A 7152-nucleotide genomic window follows, 5' to 3' on the forward strand; every position below is an offset into this window, starting at 1 on the left:
TCAAATTATGACTTGAACATCAAAATTATGAAATAAAAAAGTAAAAATTATGAGACTGTCAAAATTATTAGCTAAAAAGTAAATTATGACCAAATGTAAATTATGACACATATTTTTATCTCATAATTTTGACCTTGTATCTCATAATTATGATAGTTGAAATTGAGAATAAAACAGAACTATGATATAAAAAACTCACAATTATGAGATAAAATGTAAAAAAATTATGAGATTGAAAATTTTCATTATTTTGACTTTTTTTGTCATAATTATACATTTTGTCATAATTTTGACTTTTTATTATTATAATTGACCAATTATGACTTTTTCATAATCATACATTTTGTCTAATTCAGAATTATTATTATTATTTTACAAATTTTTTTTTTCTTCTGGAAATGGGATTCCATACACTCATGTTTTTCTAAACTTGAACACAAAAGAAGATATTTTGAAAAATGATACTTTATTTTGTCCATAATAAATATCAGTGGGGTCCAATGTTGTTTGTGACTTTTTGAAAGTTGCCAGTGACTTATAAAATATCTTCTTTCAAAATTGCAATATTTAATTACTAATCAAAACATTTTAGTCACATCTTGGACGTTAATGTGATCCCTCCTACATTTACATAATCTCTGCAATGCATAAGTGACAGCACTCTCACTCACAGAACTGTCTGGCATAAAACTCGAACACCTGAGTTTCAGGCTACAATTAAAACTTGTGCATCAAAAGAAGTACTTTTTTCTTTTCAAGCTCTCAGGGACCGAGAGTGTGTGGGCACTGCATCTGTGCAGAGAAGGGAGGGGCTGAAGAGGAACTAGAACAAAAGTAGACTGTTGTAAAAGAGTGCAAGGCCAAGAGGCAGTTTGCTACACAAGCAGAGGCAACTATACAGCTCATTCACGACAACAGTCTGTTATCCACTGAGGGCCACGAGAGCACTCGCTCTAGACACGAGAGAGAACAAACATTCAGACAGCACAAAAGATGCTCGCATTCAGACACACATGCAGTTATGCACGTTTGCGTGAGTACACCCACACACCTTACTCCTCCTTATCCTGTCTTTCACTTTTCTTTCCATCTTTTCAATAATCACTATATCTATAAAGGTATATTTCCACGGTACATTATTTTTATCAGCAAAGTAAAATTCTGTATAATTCTTAAAAGCCAATCGAAATGAAACCTGCCATATATTAGACTAACATCACCTACATTTTTGGTAAAGGAACATCAGTATTAAAGGAATACTTTTTAGAGTGCACCTTGGAACCTGTTTCAGAGTTTGCGTTCTCGAGCACCAAACACTGTTGTTGTGAAAATGAACGGCCAGAACACATTCAAATTTTTCTGTTTTCTGTTAGAACGGTGTTGTGTAAGCGGCCCTTAAGTTAATAACCAATGATCTTTACAGCGGAAGTGAATCAATCAAAACTAACTTTAGCAGGACAATAACTTTATTTTAGAGCTGCTGTAAAGCCAAACAACTCTGTTACTTTAATTTACTAACTATAAAGCTGCTTCGAAACAATCTGTATTGTTAAAAGCGCTCTATAAATGAAGATGACTTGACTTGAATATTGAATACAAGATTTTGATCATGGCATGGTTGTTGGTGGCAGACTGGCTGGTCTGAGTATTTCAGAAACTGATCTACTGGGATTTTCACTCAAAACCATCTAGAGTTTACACAGAATGGGCTGAAAAAGAGAAAATATCCAGTGAGTGGCAGTTCTGTGGGTGAAAATGCCTTGTTGATTCAGAGGTTAGAGGAGAATGGCCAGACTGGTCGAGCTGATAGAAAGGCAACAGTAACTCAAATAATCACTCGTAACAACTGAGGTCTGCAGAAGAGCATCTCTGAACAGTGAACACACAACACATCGAACATTAAAGAAGATGAGCTACAGCAGCAGCAGAAGATCACACCGGGTCCCAATCCTGTCAGATAAGAATAGGAAACTGAGGCTAATCACACAGGCTCACCAATAATGGACAATAGAAGACTGAAAAAACATAGCCGGGTCTGGTAAGTATTTACTTCTGCTGCGACATTCAGATGGCAGGGTCAGAATTTGGTGTAAGGAACATGAAAGCAAGAATCCATCCTGCCTTGTATCAACGGTTCAGGCTGCTGGTGGTGTAAGCATATTTTCTTGGCTCACTTTGGGTCCCTTAGTACCAATTTAGCATAATTTAAACGCCACAGTCTACTTGAGTATTGTTGCTGATGTATATGTCCATCCCTTCATGACCACAGTGGACCCATTCTCTGATGGATACTTCCAGCAGGATAACGTTCCGTGTAACAAAGTTCAAATCATCTCAAACTGGTTTCTATCTATCTATCTATCTATCTATCTATCTATCTATCTATCTATCTATCTATCTATCTATCTATCTATCTATCTATCTATCTATCTATCTATCTATCTATCTATCTATCTATCCATATATCTATCCATATATCTATCTATCTTTATAGTCTCTTTTAAAGGCTCAAATGTGCATTTCTGTACTTATTTTTTGTCCAGCAAGCTATCATTTGTCATGAGTGTTTTTTTTATAACCACTAGATGGTGCTCTCTCTCTCTGTCTCTCCACCTGAATTGGACCCCGTCTGGCTTGATTCCCTTCCAGCTGCAGTGTGACTATTGAGCGAGATGCAATTCGCAGATCAATATGTTTCATTATTTGGAGTCCAGACGTTCAGATCAGGGGAATACAGTTTTTATTAAAGTTCACAGAGTAGAGATGTAGTGTTAAACAGTACAGGAAAGGAGAGTGTGTCCATCCAATGGGAGATGGGAGAGACTGTATTATCGGCAACCATGCAGTCTGTCCTTCACATACACATAAGCAGCTGAAATATTAGCAAATTTAGTACTCAAGAAGAAGAAGGCATGGATCAGTTTGTGTGCAAATATTACTTAATGCTGCTGTTATGTTTTTGACATTCTGCCAGTCAGTTGGTTGGTTCCTGAACACAGAAACACACTCATGCTCCACTCACACCCCCTCTTATGCACATTATGAATCACATCTGTGCGTACACAATGACAAAAAAGGACTAATCCATTTGCCAAATCTTCTTTCCAAAATTCTCCTCATTTACATACAGAAAGCAAAACAGTCATTTATAATGAAGGAAAATCAAAATATTTGTTCAGCAAGATTATTATTATATAGAACTGACTATTGTAAGCTAGGCATTACATGTTATAGAGCATTTATTAAGGCCACAGTGCTGGCTGGCTCTCACGCTGAAGGCAGCTGGTGTCCTCTCAGCTGCTGGGCCCAGTCTGTCTTGACCCTAAACACATGGTCCACTTTAGCTCTGATTGGCTGGGCTCAGGCCACAGCTGTGCACAGCACAGGTCAATGGCTGAATCAGCTGTTAATCACGGGAATCAAGCTCAGGCAAATCTCTGCCTTAACCTGTTAACTGTCAGTGTAATGGTATCACTATTGCCTTTTTTTCCTATATGACATTTATTTATTTGGAAATCATCATAAATTAGTTATCATTCATCCCGTGAAAACCGTTTTGGAACTGGACATTGCATTACTACTGAAACTGTATTTCAAAGGAGACCTGTAATGCAAACCTCACTATGACACGGTGTTTAAACATAAATGTTACAGAAGTGTGTGTCCATCCTATAATGTATAAATCATAAGCAGTAAAAATAATAAATAATAATAAAGCAGTCAATAAGCAGTGACTCAGAATAAGCTGTTTGCAGTTTCTATGTAGTGCTGCACAGGCCCCGCCCACGACTGCTGATGGACTCGGCTCTATTAGCATAAACCCGCCCTGAGTAAATAATTTTCTGTATTTCTTTTGTTGTTTGATTCTAGGGATGCACTGATATGAAAATTTTGTTTGATACCAATAACCGATAATTCTTTGTATTTGAAAACCGATAATCAATATATTGGCCGATACAAATCAGCATGAAGTTTAAACACCTACTCTCGTGTAATGGAAATCATGAAGATCTGGATACGTCCAGTGATTGCGGTGAATAGTGCTGCTGGCAACAAGGGAAAGACCTTGTGACAGCCTGGAGAGACAGCTGACAGGAGGAAAGAGACCCCAATGGGGCTGGTAAGGGTTAGTTACCCTTGTCGGCAGTATCCTGCTCTGTGTTTACAGGATGCTGGAGACACCCGCCCAAGGCTTCTGAAAAATTAAAGAGGAAAATACCCCTAAAGTCTGCGAGAGCAGGGGCGGAAGATGACTCAATGGTGGACAACATGGTTAACAAGTTTGGAATGGAAACGGATATGAGTATGGAGAGTACTTCACAAAAGACTAGTTCAGGTTCTGCAGTTAGCAAAGCCATTGAACTCAAGGCTTGTGTCTGTGGCTGGAGCAAGGCGACAACGGTCAGGGGTTTGAAGATTCATCAAGGGAAAATGAAATGCTTGAGGGAGAAGGGACAAGGGCCTCACATTGATCAGCACTTCTTACGAAGTCAGTCAAGTCAGTCGAATGAAATCCAGCGACAGGAAGCAAACCACAGTTCGCAGGATATCAGCACCCCTGTCATAGAGGAGAGGAGGGTTTGCAGAGTTAGTGATGAACACATTGATTCTTGTGAACCCGGTCAGACTAACCAGCATAAGAGAGAAAAGAACCTCAACGGGCATAGGCCTGGATTTAGATGGCCAAGAGCTTCTGAGAAAACTGCATGGGACACGGTAAACACAGATCTATGCTTTCTATTGGAAAGATTAACTGGTACAGTTGAAAAGAAGCTGGATAAATTTGGGGAGATCATTTACGCATATGGAAGTGAGAGGTTTGGTGTGGAAAAAAGGAAGGAAAAAGTACAAACTACTCCTGGATTGTCTAGACGGCAGCAGAAAATTGAAGGGTTAGTTAGAGAAAGGAGACAGCTGAGGAAGCAATGGAAAAGAGCGGAACAAAGTCAGAAGGAGGGACTCAATCTCTTACAAAGGGCCATAAAAGATAAGCTTGCAACAATAAGCAGAGCTGAGCGCCTACGGAAACGCTACAAAAAGAAGGAGCGTGCGAGGGCTAATTTCTATAAAGATCCATTCAAATTCGTAAAGAAGTTATTCACCAGTGAGAAGAATGGCACTTTAAAAGCATCTAGGGTTGAGCTAGAGAGATATTTGGATGAAACGCATACAGATGCAAAAAGGCATGAGCCTATGTCAATTCCATCAGACATCCCACCTGTCAGTCCACCAGAATACCAAATGGAGGTCTGTGCACCTAAGTGGAAAGAGATAGAGCAGGTTGTGAGAAAGGCAAGGGCTTCATCATCTCCAGGGCCTAATGGAGTTCCGTACAGAGTGTACAAGAGTGCTTCAGGAGTTCTACGAATTCTGTGGAAATTGATAAAAGTGGCTTGGGAAAAGCAGGTTGTACCTAGAGCATGGCGCCGAGCAGAGGGAGTCTTTATACCCAAAGAAAAAGATGCCACAAGCATCAGTCAGTTTCGCCCTATTTCACTATTAAACGTCGAAGGCAAGATTTTCTTCAGCATTATTGCTCAGAGATTGTCAACCTACCTATTAAAGAATGGCTTCATTGACACTTCAGTTCAAAAAGCGGGAATTCCAGGATTCTCAGGATGCTTAGAACACATCAGTGTTATCTGGCAACGAATTCATTCAGCTAAAAAGGAGAGGAAGGAGCTCCACGTGACATTCCTGGATTTGGCTAATGCATATGGTTCAGTGCCACATGAGCTGCTTTGGGCATCATTTGATTTTTTCAGGGTGCCGATGTCGACAACAAATTTAGTGAAAACCTATTTTGGAGATTTGCAATTTATTTTCTCAACTCTAGAATTCAGCACTACATGGCAATGCTTAGAGGTTGGAATAATGTCAGGATGCACCATTTCTCCACTGGCTTTTACCATGGCAATGGAAGTAATCATTAGGGCATCAAAATGGGTAGTAGGAGGAGAGCGCTTGGCTTCTGGGATGCGACTACCACCATTCAGAGCATACATGGATGACATGACAACCATGACTACTACGGTAGCCTGCACTAATCGGTTATTGGGGAAGTTAACAGATAATATTGAATGGGTACGAATGCAATTTAAGCACTCTAACTCAAAGAGCATCTCAATAATTAAAGGCAAGGTAGTAGATAAAACATTCTTCATTAACCCTTCGGAGTCTTGGGCTATTTTGGCCGTTTTTGAGTACTTTTATTTTTTTTAAATTTTGCAACATAAACAAATGTTTAGCATACCAATGTTTGGTATAATTTTTTTCAGCACAACATCACCTATATGATCAGACAATTAGTTTTTCACTTTGATGTACTCTATCAACATACTGGACCCAAAATCACACAAAAAACACAAAATCCGAAAAGAAAAATTATAGCTTTTCTACTACAAAAAACACAAACATGCTCAATGAAGCATTTTAAAAGGTTTAAAATGTAAACACAAGTTGTAAATGTCAACATATACAGGTACAATTCAGATATAATCAACCTATATACAAAAAAAATATGATTTACAAAAAAAAGCGGGTGTAGCCATAGGCTTTTTTTCTTTCTTTTTAGCTCAGCCACTTTTTAAAAAATGTTGTGCACACAATTATACAGAGAGCTATATTTAAGGCCTTGCGTTCCCAGAGTATGAGGGTTACCAAATAGTGCAAATACAAAATAAAAAATGTAAAATTGAGATAAAATTAAACTATATGCAGCAAAAAGCAGGTGTGGCAATAGGCGTTTTTTCTTTTCCTTTTTGCTTAGAAACTCTACAAAACACTTCATGTACAATTACACAGATAGCTACATTACAGGGATTTCATTCCTTGAGTCAGAGGGGTTCCTCAATAGTGCAAATATACCATACAAAAGGTAAAATGAACACAAAATCAAATTATACATACAACTATTTACAACAAATATCAGGTGTTTTTTATTTTTATTTTTTATCTGTGCCTCTCCTCAAAACAGTTTATCTAAATCTACTCCTAAACTACCTAAACTACTCCTAAACTACCTAAACTATCTACACTACTCCTAAACTACTCTCAAAATCTACTCAAACTCTTCCAAAAACTAGCAATAATCTCTCTCTATATATATAACGTAAATATGTCTCTCTTTATCAACTCCGTAAAATCCTCTGC

Source organism: Siphateles boraxobius, unplaced genomic scaffold, assembly GCF_051911475.1.
Source record: "Siphateles boraxobius isolate OS27281-9 unplaced genomic scaffold, OSU_SipBor_1 31, whole genome shotgun sequence".
Classification (NCBI taxonomy): domain Eukaryota; kingdom Metazoa; phylum Chordata; class Actinopteri; order Cypriniformes; family Leuciscidae; genus Siphateles; species Siphateles boraxobius.